The 18,727-nt window shown below is 46.4% G+C and overlaps 1 protein-coding gene across 35 annotated transcripts in view; it reads left to right on the top strand.

The window, feature by feature from the left end:
• The window catches only part of ARVCF (ARVCF delta catenin family member), a 595,583-nt gene that overhangs the window by 297,585 nt on the left and 279,271 nt on the right, over nt 1-18,727 (top strand). Inside the window, exon 1 of one of the 35 annotated variants that reach the window (XM_083418201.1) lies at nt 16,419-16,468. The exons of the other annotated variants lie outside the window; for them this stretch is intronic. The gene's annotated coding sequence lies outside the window, so the exon portion shown is untranslated. Of the gene's footprint in view, nt 1-16,418; nt 16,469-18,727 lie in introns of those variants that run through there. 35 annotated transcript variants of the gene reach the window in all.

Below are 18,727 nucleotides of genomic sequence, written 5' to 3'. Positions count from 1 at the left end.
TTATTTATACCCCGACCATCTGGCTGAGTTTCCCTAGCCACTCTGGGCGGCTTCCAACAAAGATTAAAAATACATTAAAATGTCATGCATTAAAAACTTCCCTGAACAGGGCTGCCTTCAGATGTCTTCTAAATGTCAGGTAGTTGTTTTTCTCTTTGACATCTGGTGGGAGGGCATTCCACAGGGCGGGTGCCACTACCAAGAAGGCCCTACCACCAGAAGGCCCTCAGTGCTGGACCTCAGCGTCCGGGCAGAACAATGGGGGTGGAGACGCTTCTTCAGGTACACTGGGCTGAGACCGTTTAGGGCTTTAAAGGTCAACACCAACACTTTGAATTGTGCTCTGAAACATACTTGGAGCCAATGTAGGTCTTAAAAATGCATATGACAGTGAATACAACATACAAAAATACACTGGACTAGTTTGATGGGCAACTTCAAGACCCCTGCTCTTCCCCTTCAGGACAGTATGCAGCACATACAGTAGACGGTGGAACTCTCTCCCACAGGAGCCAGTGGTGGTCACAAACACTGCTTCTCACAACAGATCCTTTTTTGAACTAGTTCTCTGTGGGCTATGGTGCTTTGAAAAGTAATTATAGTTTGGGTGTTGCAAAGGGTGGAACTTGATGACTTTTCCAACTCTCTCTCTCTCTATATATACATATATATATGGCTTCAGCAGCCATCTGGCTATCACCTCCTGAAATTCCTTTGTTATAATTTTGATCTTGTATATTCTGTATTCCCTCAGCAGCCCTGCAAAAACCTGAGCTTCCGGTCGGGCGTGAGGGCTGCCTCAGCGGCCTTCCCATGGCTCCATAATCTCTTTATGAACAATGATTTGATTATCTCCCCACTTCCTTATTACATCAACCCTTTTGCAGATAACCCATGAATATCCTTACTATGAAAACAGCATTTTTAATAAAGGGGGTGGGAAAGCAGTAAATATTCATCAGACTGGCCTTTTTGTCACCTAAATATTTCTGCGAAGAACGGGTTTCTGTGGGTGTAGGAAAAAACTCGTTGTTGATAAATCCAACCGTTTGCCAAGTTTTAAACAAACTTAGATCTCTGTATGGTTATTTTTTAAAAAAACCTGTAATATATTATGTCAGTCAATTGACTCATTTAGTTCAGTATCGCCAGTGATTGGGGGTGAGAATGGGGCTTGAAACTGGTCCTTGGAGATGGATCGCAGTGCTGAGCCACATTTGTATTCAAGGTAGGGATGAGGGGGGGGGATTGGGATTCCCACTATTATGCAGATGTACCTAGTTGCCAGGGATGCGGGTGGCACTGTGGGTTAAACCACAGAGCCTAGGACTTGCTGATCAAGTCGGCAGTTCGAATCCCCGCGACAGTGGGAGCTCCCGTTTCTCGGTCCCTGCTCCTGCCAACCTAGCAGTTCAAAAGCACGTCAAAGCACGTGCAAGTAGATAAATAGGTACCACTCTGGCAGGAAGGTAAACAGCGTTTCCGTGCGCTGCTATAAATTTGCCAGAAGTGGCTTAGTCATGCTGGCTACATGACCCAGAAGCTGTACGCCGGCTCCCTCGGCCAGTAAAGCGAGATGAGGGCTGCAACCCTAGAGTTGGTCACGACTGGACCTAATGGTCAGGGGTCCCTTTATCCTTTACCATACCTAGTTGCTATTTCCCAGAAGAATGTTTTCAGAAATGCAGCAATCTTCCAAAATTCACCCTCTGCTGAATTTTGCAACACAGTTTTCCAGCCAAGTACTGTGTGCAGAAATGCATGCATCAGGGTAAAGCGTGCATAAAACACATATATCTGTATGAAAATAGAAATAGACCTGTCAGGAGTAAGTATGGACCAATGGTACCAAATAGTATGGGAAACAGCCCTACTAGAAAAATTAACCAATAAACTGAAACTGACATGGGGACAAACAGAAGAAGACGCCTTTACCCTGGTATGGCTCCCCTTTATCACATACACAGCCCAACAAGACAATGACAATAATCCACCAACAGCATACAAATCAATATGGCTAACCTGATCCAAAACACCCACTGACCCCACTCACACACGAAAACAAAGATCACCACAGCCAATCACAAACAAACAACCACACCCTAGCCAACCCCAACCTCTCTCCCCACCAAAGAAACACAAGTGAACAGCACAAGCAACGCTGACACCAAACCCTACATACATTAAGCATAATAGAAATATCGCCACCCGACCCCCCCATCTTCCCCCCTGCACCCCGTTCCCCCCCAATGTTTCAATAAATGAAACTGATTTATAAAAATGTTACATGGAAAAAACACGAGAGACATTACACATACTTCTGTAAAACAAGAAAAATCTTTAATAAAAAATAAAAATATCCGTATGAAAATAACATACAAAAATGCAACGCTTTTTTGGGAGGGGTGTGTATATTATTCTGCCCATGCAGAAGTGTGCATGTTGGATGAAATTCACAGTAAAATTGCTTACGAATTTTCACAAGGACTTTTTCCAAGCAAAATTTGCCAACAGGGGTGGGAATGCGGAGAACATGGGGAGCCCGGAAGCAGGACCCAAGCAGAACAGCTCTTGTGATTTCCAGCAGCTACTGACCATAGAGGCAGAACGTGGCCATCACGGCTAGTAGCCACAATTTGTCCATCTCTACACACATGCAATGGTTGTATTTGCTGGGGGAGAGATATTGCCTCCCAGAAACTGAATTCAGTGACATGAGTACAGGTGAATGACAATTCCCTGACAATTCCTGCCCTCGCTGGGAGGCTCAGGGCACTTAGAAAAGGATAGTGTTTTTGAGGGGTCCACCCTAAAAGTTGGGTATAAAATAAAATCTTACATCACATTCACTGCATACATTTAAAGCACTATGATACCACTGTGTGTGTGTGTAGTGTGGTGTAGTGGTTAAGAGCGGTGGACTCGTAATCTGGGGAACCGGGTTCGATTCCCCGCTCCTTCACATGCAGCTGCTGGGTGACCTTGGGCCAGTCACACTTCTCTGAAGTCTCTCAGCCCCACTCACCTCACAAGAGTGTTTGTTGTGGGGGAAGAAGGGAAAGGAGATTGTTAGCCCGTTTGAGACTCCTTAGGGTAGTGATAAAGCGGGATATCAAATCCAAACTCTTCTTCTTCTACTACTTTAAATAGTCATGGATTCCCCCTAAGGATTCTGGGAGCTGTGATTTGTTTCGGGTGCTAAGAGTTATTATGAGGCCCCTATTCCCCTGTTTACATTCCTACAATTCCCAGAGTTCCCTGGGAAAGACGGATTGACAGTTAAACCATTATGAGAATTGCAGCTCAGGTGGTGGAGGAAATCGTGCTCTCCAAAGAACTTTAAGCACCCTTAATGAACGACAACTCCCAGAATTATTTGGCTGCTTGAAGTCATATCATACTGCTTCTGTTTTTCATAATTCCTTAATAAAGAGACCATGTGATTGTGTTTCTTTTGGGGGATGGGTGGACTTTGGAAGAATGAATCACCTCTATTCTGTGTTGATTGGTTTGTGTGTTATCAAGACTTGGCTGTTTCCTTTCGAGTTGATAATATTCCACAATGCTGACATTCAGCCAAAGAAATACATTATCCGAGACTTGCTTATCACCTTCTCTCCCCCCGCACCACACACCCTGCTTATTTTATTGCTGCCTCATTTTATACAGCAGCACTGTAAATCAGTCTTTGCGAAGAAAAGGCTTCTGTATCTCACAAAATTGCGTAGGGTCCAGAATATTAGTGGAAGAGAGAGAATTGGACTGAATGGGGAAGATAATATTTCTCCTTAACGTGTGCGAGCTTTTCAATAACCCGGTGAGGTAAACCGGACAGAGAACAATTGGCTCAATGTTATAAAGACCATAGCATGGTCAGAGGCACTAGAATTGCTTGCAGGTGCAACTGAATGAAGATTATCACTAGCTATGAGACTGTGATATGCACAGTCTCATAGCTAGTGCCTGTAAATGAAATTTTGGGAAGAGGTCTGTTTTGCATGAGAGCACAGCACAAGAAGGAAATTGTTGAATCTTTTGTGGTAGATCTTGCAACACACCACTATGCATGTTGGCAAAGAAGTAAATTAAGCTTACTCACAAGTAAGGATGTTGGAGTATACTGATGGAAATGGAAACAGGAGCACTTATTTGTCCCATGTTGAGTGGATATCAATCCAGTGATTACAATTTGAAATCCTTGTTGTTGTTGTTTTCAGTCCGCAAATGGTAAGTAAGTGATAGATCATCCTCTCTGGTTTGCATTGCATCTCCTTTGTTTCGAAATGAATGGTGTGGAATAAATACATAAAGATCTGCCACATTGTGGAATAACATAGTTTTCGTTGGAAATCGATCTGCAGCAGAACAGAAACAGCACGGCATGGGTCAAAATGGAAACTGATGTCTCTTTACATCTCTGCTCCCGAGTAAGTGTGCATAGAATTGCAGCTAAACAGTGCTACTTAGCCGTAAGACCTCCACTGTCCAGAGGCTTACGCCGTACAAAGTCTGTTGAGGATTGCAGCCTTAAGGCTATTAAAACAGATATGCAGTTTTATAAGACTCGCAGGCACACTTATCAGGAATTAGCTGTAATTAGCTATCAGGGATTCAGAAGTTAAAATATACGGAATATTTCAATTTGAATGGCACAGGAAACAGTTGGAACAAATCTGCAAAAAGATACACAAATGATTATCTATGTTGAGGAAGCACAACAAAGATTGAGGCACTACCTTTTGGCAGACCTACCATATGTGTAACTCAACTTTGCAAAAATTTGCAAGCATTCACAGGCTGACTCCAGAAAGAAACAATCTGCATGGTGCAAAAAAACTAAAAACTAAAAACGAACAAACTGGAAAAGTCTATGGCACCAGAGCAGGAGCCTTTTTCTTGAAAGTCTGTAAGCGCCATCAGTAGCTAGAGCAGGGTCAACCCATGGGGTGGGGAGAGACGACCTCCAGATGTTGTGGACTACAACTCCCATCACCCCTAGCCACTGACCACACTGTCTGGGACTGATGGGAGTTGTAGTCCACAACATCTGGAGAGTACCTCATTGGCTACCCCAATCTAGAGGCTGGAAAATTGCTCTAAACTTAAATGGAACTGTGTTAAGATCTGCACGTGTGGCTAGATTTTAGCTATCATGGGATGGTGCACATTTGGGCAAGGAAATAAGTATGCAGCTGAGTGCCACATTTTGGAGGAAGAATGCAAAGAAGAAATGCAGATATTTTCTACTTGCTCTCCTGCTACCCACAACAAAATATTTTAGAAGAGCTATACTTCCTATCGCTTCAAGACATAATTAGGATTTATTTATTTTTGCTTAATGCTGTCTAATGTCATCACAGTGATTTTGCAAATTTAAATATAGTAGATGTTTTCTGGATGCACTTCAAAAGAGATCACATAAGCATATGAAAAAAAACCTTGTCTTGGGTTAGAAGCTTCCCCCTCCCTTTCTACTGAAAAATTCAACACTCTTGCCAGGTAGCTTCGTGGATAGTTATTTGCAAGCAACATTGCATCTCAACCCATACTGTGAATCTTTTTAAATGTGTTCCTGTGCAGGAATGTAAGAGAAATCTCAGATGCAAAGTCAAAACAAAACAAAACAAAACCTTCCTGGACTAGAGGTCAATTTTCACAGCCATCCAAGTGCCTTAGCATATATCCAAGGAACTTGCCTGCCATGTGCCTCCTTGTCTGTAAAGGAAATAAAATAATATAGTTTGGCAAAAAGGAAAGTCTTTTGTGGTCTGCCCTTTTCATTTGTGGTCATTTCCCCCCAAGAAAGGCTATTTGCCATACCCTTGAGGACCAGTGCACTGTATCAGTCTGATCTAATGTCTTCCAAGATGCCAGGATTCTTTGGTATTATACCAGGAATGTTGTTGTTGTTTAGTTGTTTAGTCGTGTCCGACTCTTTGTGACCCCATGGACCAGAGCACACCAGGCCCTCCTGTCTTCCACTGCCTCCCGCAGTTTGGTCAAACTCATGTTGAGAACACTGTCCCACCATCTCATCCTCTGTCGTCCCCTTCTCCTTGTGCCCTCCATCTTTCCCACCATCAGGGTCTTTTCCAGGGAGTCTTCTCTTCTCATGAGGTGGCCAAAATATTGGAGCCTCAGCTTCACGATCTGTCCTTCCAGTAAGCACTCAGGGCTGATTTCCTTCAGAATGGATAGGTTTGATCTTCTAGCAGTCCATGGGACTCTCAAGAGTTTCCTCCAGCACCACAATTCAAAAGCATCCATTCTTTGACGATCAGCCTTCTTTATGGCCCAGCTCTCACTTCCATACATCACTATTGGGAAAACCATAGCTTTAACTATTTGGACCTTTCTTGGCAAGGTGATGTCTCTGCTTTTTAAGATGCTGTCTTTTGTGGCAATGACAAACCTAGACATCACCAGGAATGTTAAGATGGCATAACAGTGTTAAATGTAAGGTGCAGAGACATATCTGAGGAGCCTGATTGCATCCACTTCTTGCCCTTAACAGTGTGATCTTATCACAGCCCCCACCTCCACTCCTGCATTTATGATACATCCCACAAAGCCAAGGTACTTATCTTGTGTTTTACGATGTGATCTTGTCTCAGTGTTCTTTCCTGCTCAAATTTCCATCCATCAATTACAAGTCCAAACACCAGCCAATGGCACAGTAATGTGAAGGTTGTGTGTGAAGTGGAGCTTCTGGGCATTTATTTTATTTTAGTTTATTTTTTAAAAGAATTGTACCTTGTTTTCAAGGTACAACATTTTCCCCAGCAGGTTATTTCTGGAGGGGGGGACCATTCAGTGGCGTAGTGTGGGGGGTGCAGGGGGGGCCCGGCCGCACCGGGTGCAACATCTGGGGGTTAGGGTTAGGGGGCGCAAATCCATGGGTTAGGGGGCGCAAATTACTTGCCTTGCCCCGGGTGCTGACAACCCACGCTACGCCACTGGGACCATTTGAAATCGCTCTGGAAGTGCTCAACATATCCATCATCTCCCTTCTCTGCTTCCTCCCCCAAAGAGGGAGCGTGTGGCTAAAAAGAGGCGTGCAGATGGCGCGGATGAAGAAAATAAGAGGTGACATTTGACAGTCCTCCTCTCTTTATTGTAAGATTAAAAGGAGGCAGAAGGCAATACAGTTTCTATTATTTATTAAGTGTCAGGAATGACCTTCACATCTGGAGTTGCAACATCCCTGGCCCAGAATCTCATTATTTTAATAGCCATCAACATTATTTACTGTGTTTCAGCACCTTGCTAAAACAGGAGGGTGATGTCTTACATCTGTGTTGGTCGTCTCGTAACTGAAGACACCACAGTGCCTTTAGTAGGCAGTGACAGAAGTGGAATTATTTCCGTCTCCTCTCCCCCCCCCCCAGCCCAGCCAGTTTCGTTGTATTCAGAAGAGTTTGGGTTCTGCCATCTTCAAATTACTCTCCTGGCTTTTAAAAAAATGTGCGTATTCCATTTGGCTGTTATCCACCATGCAAACTGCAGAATTTGACACTGCTAACAATTTCCTCTTTCAGAAGAATCCCATTCCTTGTAACTGGATTGAATGCATTTTAAAAATAGGGCCGTCTTTGTTTCAGATGGAGAAATAGGTTGGGTAACGTTATCTCTACCTCTCCTCAGCAAATCAGCGTCTCCCCTCCCCTCCCCACCATTCCATATTCCTTATGTAGTGGGGAAAGACTTTGTGAAGTGTTGCAGAAGAAGCATCGGTAGAAAATTTAAGGCAACCAGATTTCTGCGGCTGCTTTCATTTTTGTGTGTGGAAGGCGCTTGGAGCAACTGTTGGAGCTGCAGCAACTTAAGGGTTAATTCATTGTCCGGTGCTGATGTTGTTGCTCGAGAGCAAAACAGGCAAGGCTCCAACCTGTCTTTTTCAGGCTTTATTATCTGTACAAACTATTTACAATGTAGAGCGTCGCAAGTCCATGTCTGCTCAGTCGCTAGCAGAATCTGGGAGTGGGCGGTCCTTATACCTTTTCCAGTATAACAGTCGTGTGACCCCCCCATCCTTCTCCTCCCCTTTCTGTGCGCAAACCTACTGCGCAAAATGGGTGTTGGCAAAGGGGGACTTGCATCCCCTCCGCTTTGCTCAGGCTTGGTGTTGAGGCTCTCCCTAGCATCTTCTGATCCCTGCGCCCCTTCCCCACTGGAGGCGGGGCTTCCCTCCTCGCCCAGTGGCGTAGCGTGGGTTGTCAGCACCCGGGGCAAGGCAAGTAATTTGCGCTCCCTAACCCGGGGCAAGGCAAGTAATTTGTGGGGCCCCCCCGCTGCACTGTCCCTCCCCCAGATAGTCCCTCGCTCTCTCTCCGCACCGCACCACACGCCTGGCACCCTCCCCTCCACAGTGGGCGGTGACCCGGCGGCTCGGATCGGATTCGCACAGCCAGCACTGCAGTGAGAGAGAGTCAGTGAGCCAGGTAGGGGCAGAGAGCTGCGAGTGCAAGCGCGCCCCCCCCAGATGTTGCGCCCGGTGCGGCTGGCCCCCCCTGCACCCCCACGCTATGCCACTGTCCTCGCCAGAGGAAGAACTGCTTCTCAAGATCTTCGGAGGCTCCCTGTAACACAACTGCCCTTCCACCTCTCGCCTCTGAGCTGATGGCAGTTCCCTGACATCTGTTGTCACTGTTTATGGGGTGTTAGGAGAGGGGGGTACCTCTGGTGGGAGATGCATCATGCTCCTCCTGGGGTAGTTTGTCCTCATTTGGTCCTCACCCTGCACTCAGCACTGTGGCTCCTGGAAACTGTCAGCATGTGACAGCAGCCACACTCCAGGAACAGCTTTGACTGGCTGGGCTTAACCAGGTGAGGGTAACCGGCGCATCTCAAACCTTCAATGAGTTTGGGACTTGTGTCCAGTTCTGGGCACCACAGTTCAAGAAGGACACTGACAAACTGGAACGTGTCCAGAGGAGGGCAACCAAAATGGTCAAAGGCCTGGAAACGATGCCTTCTGAGGAACGGCTAAGGGAGCTGGGCATGTTTAGCCTGGGGAAGAGGAGGTTAAGGGGTGATATGATAGCCATGTTCAAATATATAAAAGGATGTCACATAGAGGAGGGAGAAAGGTTGTTTTCTGCTGCTCCAGAGAAGCGGACACGGAGCAATGGATCCAAACTACAAGAAAGAAGATTCCACCTAAACATTAGGAAGAACTTCCTGACAGTAAGAGCTGTTCGACAGTGGAATTTGCTGCCAAGGAGTGTGGTGGAGTCTCCTTCTTTGGAGGTCTTTAAGCAGAGGCTTGACAACCATATGTCAGGAGTGCTCTGATGGTGTTTCCTGCTTGTCAGGGGGTTGGACTCGATGGCCCTTGTGGTCTCTTCCAACTCTATGATTCTATGATTCTATGACTTCCCTGCCATGCAAAGACAGGCTCCAGCAGATTGAGTAGATAAGATCAATAACAGGTCCAACAGTCAAGAAGGCGGTTTCTGCATGTGCTGTAGAAGGAAGCGAAGGGCAGACAGGACTCGCCAACCTGGTAAGGTAGCCCGTCTTGAAGGAAAACTCTGATCCTAAACCTCCACCACCTTTGGGAGGAAAAAAAAGGCTACACTAAACCAGATTGGAGTCCCTGGCAATTGGTTTGTACCTTGCCTCCTTCCTCCTGCAGCCAAGCTGGTGACAGACATATTTCTCCACATCAGTGAGGCCGAGAAGATGGACTTGGCATATAAACACTGCCCAAGCTTATGCCCCAGGGAGGTCACTTGAGTGCTGCAGCAATTTGACTTCACCCCTGGAGGCATACTCCATTGTCTCTCGAGACAGATGGATGCTGACAAATTAAAGTCAGCAATCCAGGGACGTGGTGGAGGTATTACTTGGCAACCAGCCATTGGCTGAGACAGGAAGTGCTCTGATTGGCTGTGCTGCTGTGAGGGAGTTTTCCGGTGAATGTTAAGTGGCGCTGTGGGTTAAAGCCTCAGCGCCTAGGGCTTGCCGATCGAAAGGTCGGCGGTTCGAATCCACGCGGCGGGGTGTGCTCCCGTTGCTCGGTCCCAGCGCCTGCCAACCTAGCAGTTCGAAAGCACTCTCGGGTGCAAGTAGATAAATAGGGACCGCTTACTAGCGGGAAGGTAAACGGCGTTTCCGTGTGCGGCTCTGGCTCGCCAGAGCAGCGATGTCACGCTGGCCACATGACCCGGAAGTGTCTTTGGACAGCGCTGGCCCCCGGCCTCTTTGAGTGAGATGGGCGCACAACCCTAGAGTCTGTCAAGACTGGCCCGTACGGGCAGGGGTACCTTTACCTTTACCTTTTTAAGCCTGCCCCTGATGAGACCTGCCCCTCTCTGTTTCTTTATCCTCAAACCATACACTGTTGGGGGGTTCAGTTTCCTCTGTAAAATGCCATCAGGATTTGTTTTGTCTCTAGACTCCCGTGTTATGTAGGTGACTTTGCTAACACCAACAACCGCAGTGTGGTCGTAGCAGAGTCACTTATTCCAGGTGATACAGAACAAGGGTGAAGTGCAAACTCTTGGCTCCTATAGAAGAGGAAAAAGAAGAGTTTGGATTTATTACCCTGCCTTTCACTCCCTTTAAGGAGTCTCAAAGCGGCTAACATTCTCCTTTCCCTTCCCCCCCCCCACAACAAACACTCTGTGAGGTGAGTGGGGCTGAGAGACTTCAAAGAAGTGTGACTGGCCCAAGGTCACCCAGCAGCTGCATGTGGAAGAGCAGGGAAGCGAACCTGGTTCACCAGATTATGAGTCTTAACCACCACACCACACTGGCTCTATGTTTCTGTAACCCCATGTACACATTCTGTAGATCTGTAGTCATATCCCATTTCTTTTTATCTTAAAAACTGATAAACCGCTTTTCAGATGCACATTTATGAATCTCAGAGTGGTTCATGATACACATAAAACATTCAGATCCATAAATAACAATAGTTTAAATGTCCAGATGGGACAGGCAGCCCTGTATCGGGAAGTTTTTAATGCTTGGTGTTTTATTATGTTTTTATATATTCTCTAAGCCGCCCAGAGTGACTAGGGAAACCCAGCCAGATGGGCGGGGTATAAATAATAAAAATATTCTTATAATTTTATACTTTCAGCAACTACAGCAGCCAGAACTACAATAAAAAGGAATCAGTTCAATAGTCAGGAACTACCAGAATAACTCCAGAGGTCTCTAACTGTCTGCAAAATAACCCCATCATCGCTGCTTGCCTTATTGTTTTACCCCTTATGTATTTTCCGCCTTGTGCTCCTTTGGGAGGAAGGTCGGGAGATAATTTTAATTCATAAACACACTTATTTCATCTGCATGGTCTAATCTGAGTTTGGGCCTGGTAGTTGTCAGGAGCGAGCCAGCAGTAAATCACACAGAGTGGTTGACGTTAACTCTTCATTAGAAAACAGGATCTGCAAAGGAGTGCTAAGTCTACTGAGCACATAAGCTCTTCTTCGGTAGAGACAATTGTGAAGACTGAAAGTCCTTGCCTTCCCACAGCTGCCTCATCTTCTAGGTTTTCTCCAGGCAATCTGAGACTGCGCCGGTGTGCCTGGATCTGCTCTTGCCGCTTCATGCCTTTTCTGGTTCCGGGAGAACATCAGGAAGAGGGGCTTGTCGCAGCAGGCAGGGGAGACACCTGGGAATCTGCATCAGCCCAACTCATTTCTGTCTCTTGGCCTTCCTCATCCCACTATCCTGTTTTAGCTTCTGCCTCTGAGTCTTCTCTCTGTCACAGACTCTCCCTCCTCACCAGTGTGAGGTGTGGTGTAGTGGTTAAGAGCGGTGGACTCGTAATCTGGTGAACCGGGTTTGATTCCCTGCTCCTCCACATGCAGCTGCTGGGTGACCTTGGGCCAGTCACACTTCTTTGAAGTCTCTCAGCCCCACTCACCCCACAGAGTGTTTGTTGTGGGGGAGGAAGGGAAAGGAGAATGTTAGCCGCTTTGAGACTCCTTTAAGGGAGTGAAAGGCGGGATATCAAATCCAAACTCTTCTTCTTCTTCTTCTCACTAAGCCCTGTTACCTCTTTAGCTTCCGGCACCTCCTCTTCCCAGACTTTTCTCCCTCTGACTACTCACTGTTGTCCCACCACCAAACTCCAGGCTCTAAGTCTTCTTCCCTTGGGGGTCCCCTAGCTGGTTCCTCCTACCATTCCCCTGCATCCAATCAGTCTGTGACAGTAGTTGTGAATCATTTCACTTTTAATCAGGAGGGTGGACTAGGCAATCTTTGGCTGTTCCTATATCTTTCATTTTCTGCTACTCCGAAGAACTGACTGCTTTAGAAATCTAGTCCTGAGCCACTTCAAAGGTGCTGATAAATGCCTTTGATCTGCCAGGTTGGGATTGGAGGATCCTAATCTCCCTAACCAACATGGTATTACTTATATTTTTCTTTTCTCGTGTGACTTCACATTTTCTCCCTTGCTTGTTTAATATAGCCGAATTCAAAGAAAAAGGGGGGGGAAGGGAAACCACCTTCGGTTAAAAGCCCAAAAAGCCAAAGACCCAAAGAAAACTCTCCTTCAATCTTTGCTCCCCGCCCCCATCAGTCTGTACCAGAAGCTGAGCAAATACCAAATTAACCCCCCCTCCTCCAAGATCCTGGCTGGTGCCCAAAACCCTTCCAGAAAAGGAAACATTGATAAAATCAGCATCTGCCTTGTACAACAAGATAGCTGAAGAAAGGCTTGTGCCTTTGGTGGTTTGGCTGTTTGAGTCTGTGTATAATCCATGTTGTATTTTGAACTGCGGGTGCCTATCCACAATTACAGTTCTCTCGCTGCTCAAGAAACCTGGCCAAAGTACATTGTGCCGTGATCGTTTTTGTTGGTTGCTTTTGCACAGCAAAGGGTTCCTGCAAATGAAAAAAAAGTCTTTAACTTCTCTCTCTCCTTCCTGTTTTGATAAGAAAATAATATAACAAGGGTTGAGTTCCTTCTTTACAAGGATGAGAGCCAAGACTTTTTGTTATTGATTTAAGGAAAAGGACTCGGCGTTAGGTTTCCAGTGGGAATAAACAGCGTATAATTTGAGATCTGAACCGACTCCCTTGCTAAGATGTATTTTGGGACACGTGGAATAATAAAACTCGCCTCTTGTTCTATATTTGAACTTCAGTGGTATCCAAGGTTTTTATTTCATCTCCGGGCCAAGCCCAGCTCTTTGGGAGCCTTTAGTCAGCTTCGCTAGGGTGGGAGTGATGGCTTTACATATCTGGGGGGTAGGGCTAAGTAGAGGCACAGCCTGGTGTAAGGAGGCAGTGATTTCCATCCTGTCCTGTGTTTGTGGCAATCAAAGCTGTTTCCGTTCTACTACAGTTCAGCTTCTGCTAAAACCTACCGTGCTCTATCCTCTACAGCCAGAATAGATGTAATTTACTACAGGAAAAATCAGCAAGGCGTTTAAATGGAAGGGAAATGTTAAGAAAATAATGTAATTATTTATGTAACATTCACGGACACAACCATATTAGCCAGTACCACTCATATTCACTTCCGTTTATGAAATAGGGTGAGCATGTGAATTGTGGCTGATGGAATACCCCAGCATCCCTTGACACAGCTAATTGGGGCTGAAAAGAAGTTAGACAGGTGAGCTAAGGACCTGTTCTGCAATGGGGTTCACTCTATTAGACCAGGGTCTAGATGAGTTGGGAAGCAGGTAAGAGCCCATGCCAAGAGAGAACAAAGATGGCAGCACTGAGTCTGATTTGATGGGTCTGGGCATGGCGACTGCCCAACTATGAGATATGCAAACACTGTTTGTACCATGCTTTACTTTGCTATATTTGCATTTGTGCATGCTAGAATGTATTTTGTTAGACTGGTGAAGTTGTGAGTCCTGCATTGTCAGGATTGGTCCTTCCAACTCTACAACTTGGTGATTCTATGAGAAACCTTACTTTGCTCCTGAGAATTAGCCTGATGAAGCCAAGTGACTAATACACATTGCAACAATTCAGCATGTACTGAGAACTGGTCATTTGAATTGAGACCATTATGCATGTGATATACCAATGGCAGAGGAACAAACAGGCTCTGGCCAATATCAATGGAGGGCATTTTGTTACAGGATTGGTGTGGGGCTCTTTCTGCATTTCTTGATTGCTGAGCACCAGACCTCATGGCCATGTGCCAGATCAGACCAAAAACCTATCAGCCTTGCCCAATCAGAAGGCTCTCTAGATCAGCATGCTTTTTCCCATAGAGGCGGACCATTGTGGCCATCTTTTCTTATACGTGAGTTTGAGTTAGTTAATTCAGATAAACTGCGTGCCATAAAGGATTCCTTTGCACCAATTAAACTGTAAAAGAAGCAGTTGTGCACCAGAGGATTAATGGCAATCTCAGAATGAAGAAATGCAGTAGTAGTAATGTATGTGGCTGGCTGGGATCCTGAACAGGATCCCACCTTTTGTTGCAGATTTCGGTTGTCTCTCTAAATGCATCACTCTTATGTCTGAACTGTGAGCTTTCCAGAGGCATGTGGTTTCTTATAAACAATTCACTGAAGTGGTTGGATGGAAAGGTCCGTATAGTTAAAGCTATGGTTTTCCCAGTAGTGATGTATGGAAGTGAGAGCTGGACCATAAAGAAGGCTGATCGCTGAAGAATTGATGCTTTTGAATTATGGTGCTGGAGGAGACTCTTGAGAGTCCCATGGACTGCAAGAAGGTCAAACCTCTCCATTCTGAAGGAAATCAGCCCTGAGTGCTCACTGGAAGGACAGATCCTGAAGCTGAGGCTCCAATACTTTGGCCACCTCATGGGAAGAGAAGACTCACTAGAAAAGACCCTGATGTTGGGAAACCTGGAGGGCACAAGGAGAAGGGGACGACAGAGGACGAGATGGTTGGACAGTGTTCTCGAAGCTACCAGCATGAGTTTGACCAAACTGCGGGAGGCAGTGGAAGACAGGAGTGCCTGGCGTGCTCTGGTCCATGGGGTCACGAAGAGTCGGACACGACTGAACGACTAAACAACAACAACAACATGCAGATTCCAATCGCCTTCTCTCATCATACCCCAGCTTTTTTTTACTCCTCTGAAAAAGCACTGGTCTGAGCTGCATGTGAACAATTTCTGTGCAGTAAATCCACAAGTCTGTCTTTGGGCTTCCAGAAGCATTAGTTGAATTGTTTGAATCAAGGGCACAGTGGAGACTGTTCCATTCAGTGCCCATGTGTTCATTCTGATAGCCCTTTGTTCCAAGAGTTGGAGGGCTGCAAATTTTTGCTGATGAAAGTGCAAAAACAGCTGGGTTTTTTTAGTTGTTTTTTTTTTTAGCAGCTCTCTAAGATCAAGCTACTGTTTGTAGACCTCGGCAGACAATTGGAATGTATCCTCTGTTCGCTGGCTTTGCACAATGCAAGCTTGTGACCTCTGGCTGCTGGGGATCTGAAAGCACTGACGTAGAAGACTTGGGCCTGTGCAAAAGTTTAATTATGTTGAGTGGATGTGGATGGCAGAACTGACCGAATGCTTCTCTGGAAATGCTTGCAGACATTTATCACAGAAGCTGTGGCATCCTAAATTGAGTTGTTCCAGATGGTCGCCATGTATTGTAAGCAGAGAGCAGGGAGCCACGGGACAAAAAAAAACCCTGGTGTGCCAATTCTAGACCTTGTGGCGCTGTGGGTAAAAGCCTCAGCGCCTAGGGCTTGCCGTTCGAAAGGTCGGCGGTTCGAATCCCCACGGCGGGGTGCGCTCCCGCTGTTTGGTCCCAGCGCCTGCCAACCTAGCAGTTCGAAAGCACTCTTGGGTGCAAGTAGATAAATAGGGACCGCTTACTAGCGGGAAGGTAAATGGCGTTTCCGTGTGCGGCTCTGGCTTGCCAGAGCAGCGATGTCACGCTGGCCACGTGACCCGGAAGTGTCTTCGGACAGCGCTGGCCCTTGGCCTCTTGAGTGAGATGGGCGCACAACCCTAGAGTCTGTCAAGACTGGCCCGTACGGGCAGGGGTACCTTTTTTTTTTTTACCATCCATGACCTACCAAATTGGTTGTGTTTAGGGCAATGTGCTTCCCAGTTTGTATCTACAAAAGCGTAACCGCTGCATTTATTTAATGGGAGCCCTTCTGAGATCATATTGCAATCTCCCCCAATCTGGTTGCTATGCAGAAACCCTGTCCAGCAAACTGGGGAAAGTTTTTAGTATGCACAGAACAAGTTGTACATACCCTGAACAAGGGTCATTATTTTTTAAAAATCATTTCAGAAGGGCATAACATCCGCTTCATACTGGTGCCAGATCAAGAACTTGTTCTCCCAGTCCAGTTTCTGCCAAAGGCTTTAATGCATAAATCAGATTGGAACATAGCCAAGGCATGTGTTACAAGGTGCAGCTGGCACAAAAGCGTTGGATGCATGACCATGTGGAAGCTAAGATATTGATCCAACACGCCCCGTACACTTTCCTTTTGAAGAGTGGGGCAGACACAGCCTTAGTGCAGTACGCAGCCTGAGTTCTGGGACCAGGTAAGCATACAGGTGCTCCTTTGAGGTGCTTGGGTTTGTGAGGTCCGTTTGCTCCTGCGCTGGTTTCTCCATGTCCTTGGAGATGGGGGTGGTGTTGACACTGACTGGCATCTGATTTAGTCGCCTCTCCAAAAGAGAGAGGCTTTTCACTGATAGGGCACAGCTCCACAGCAGGAGGTGGCTAAAGGTAAAGGGACCCCTGACCATTAGGTCCAATCGTGACCAACTCTGGGGTTGCGGCGCTCATCTCGCTTTACTGGCCGAGGGAGCCGGCATTTGTCCACAGGCAGCTTCTGGATCATGTGGCCAGCATGACTAAGCCACTTCTGGCAAACCAGAGCAGCGCACAGAAACGCCGTTTACCTTCCCGCTGGAGCGGTACCTATTTATCTACTTGCACTTTGATGTGCTTTTGAACTGCTATGTTGGCAGGAGCAGGTACCGAGCAACGGGAGCTCACCCCGTCACGGAGATTCGAACCGTCGACCTTCTGATCAGCAAGTCCTAGGCTCTGTGGTTTAACCCACAGCGCCACCCGTGTCCCAGGAGGTGGCTAAGGGTGTCTGATATCCTAGGGGTGGAACAATCCTTTGCCAACCCACTTGAGCCCTCCATCCTCATGACTGATGGCTTCCCTGAGCTCAGACACTTCTTGGGATCTTGGTTTCACCCCTTCCATTCTCCTAGGACCCTCCTAGGACGCTTCCCAAGGGCATAAAGGTAAAGGGACTCCTGACCGTTAGGTCCAGTCGCGGACGACTGGGGTTGCAGCGCTCATCTCGCTTTACTGACCGAGGGAGCCGGCGTGCAGCTTCCGGGTCATGTGGCCAGCATGACTAAGCCGCATCTGGTGAACCAGAGCAGCGCACAGAAATGCTGTTTACCTTCCTGCAGGAGCAGTACCTATTTATCTACTTGCACTTTGACTTCTTTTTGAACTGCTAGGTTGGCAGGAGCAGGGACCGAGCAACAGGAACTCACCCCATCATGGGGATTTGAACCGCCGACCTTCTGATTGGCAAGCCTTAGGCTCCGTAGTTTAGACCACAGTGCCACCACGTCCCTCCCAAGGGCATACAACTCCCCAAGTTCCTCCCATTCCTCCTCAGGGTTCGGACATCCCCTCCAAGACAGCTCCACAGGGTTTATGGCACACACAGAGAGATTTCTGCTTTCTGGGAGGTGCAAGCTATCTTGGTGATGTTCAATACTTTCCCGACACAGAGATACCCTTGTAATGTTGTTGCTTTTCTTAATTTTCATAGTGGAATATAGACAATTACCAGCTGAGATATCTGTGTAAGGTTGGTTGGTCTAATTGATTTTCCTCCACTCAGAGGCATCCATGCACGCTATAGGTATTTGGTGCTCCGAATGCTGCATTAATGGGCATTTAATGTACATTGCAGCAGGGAGACTGACATTTAGGAATCAGGGAGGTAAAATACAGTTATCTCATTGTACTGTTGCCAAATCACTCTTGAGGGAGAAACACAAAACTGTGTTATAGAAAAAGCTTCTTGAAAATACAGTGGTACCTCAGGTTACATACGCTTCAGGTTACATATGCTTCAGGTTGCAGACTTCGCTAACCCAGAAATAGTACCTCGGGTTAAGAACGTTGCTTCAGGATGAGAACAGAAATCAGGCTCCGGCAGTGCGGCGGCAGCAGGAGGCCCCATAGGCTAAAGTGGTGCTTCAGGTTAAGAACAGTTTCAGGTTAAGTACGGACCTCTGGAACGAATAAGTACTTAACCTGAGGTACCACTGTACTTGATTGTGCCTGTCCCTTGATAGTAGTCTGGGGTCTCTCATTCTCTCTTTTTTGGGGGTGAGGCTACACACAGAGGTGTTAGAGAATTCTGACGGAATAAAATATGGCAATAGAAACTGCTGGTGTTCACGTATTTATCCCATGTCCAGAATGGAAATCAATCCAGTGAATAAGAGCAGTATTCATTGAGGTTCCTTTCAATCTGCAAATTATATGTTATCGATTTCATCCTGCTATTTGCCTTGTGTTTCCTTTGCATTGAAAAAAAAATGGGTTTATTAAAAACCATAATGACAATGCACTTTACATAAAAACTGTGTGATTTATTTAACATCTAATTTCACCACAGTGAGAAAAATAGTGAGTTTTTGGCAGAATCTGAACTGCAGCAGAGCAGAAACGGTGCTGCATGTGATGAATACTAGGCAGAATAGGAGATGGGAAACATAACATTATGGTGCCACATAGCTTAGTGAAAGCTAAAC

The sequence above is a fragment of the Podarcis tiliguerta genome (assembly GCF_965153285.1).
Source record: "Podarcis tiliguerta genome assembly, chromosome: 16".
Taxonomy (NCBI): Eukaryota; Metazoa; Chordata; class Lepidosauria; order Squamata; family Lacertidae; genus Podarcis; species Podarcis tiliguerta.
Note: the sequence above shows the minus strand (reverse complement) of the source record. Positions and strands in the feature narration are given on the sequence as shown.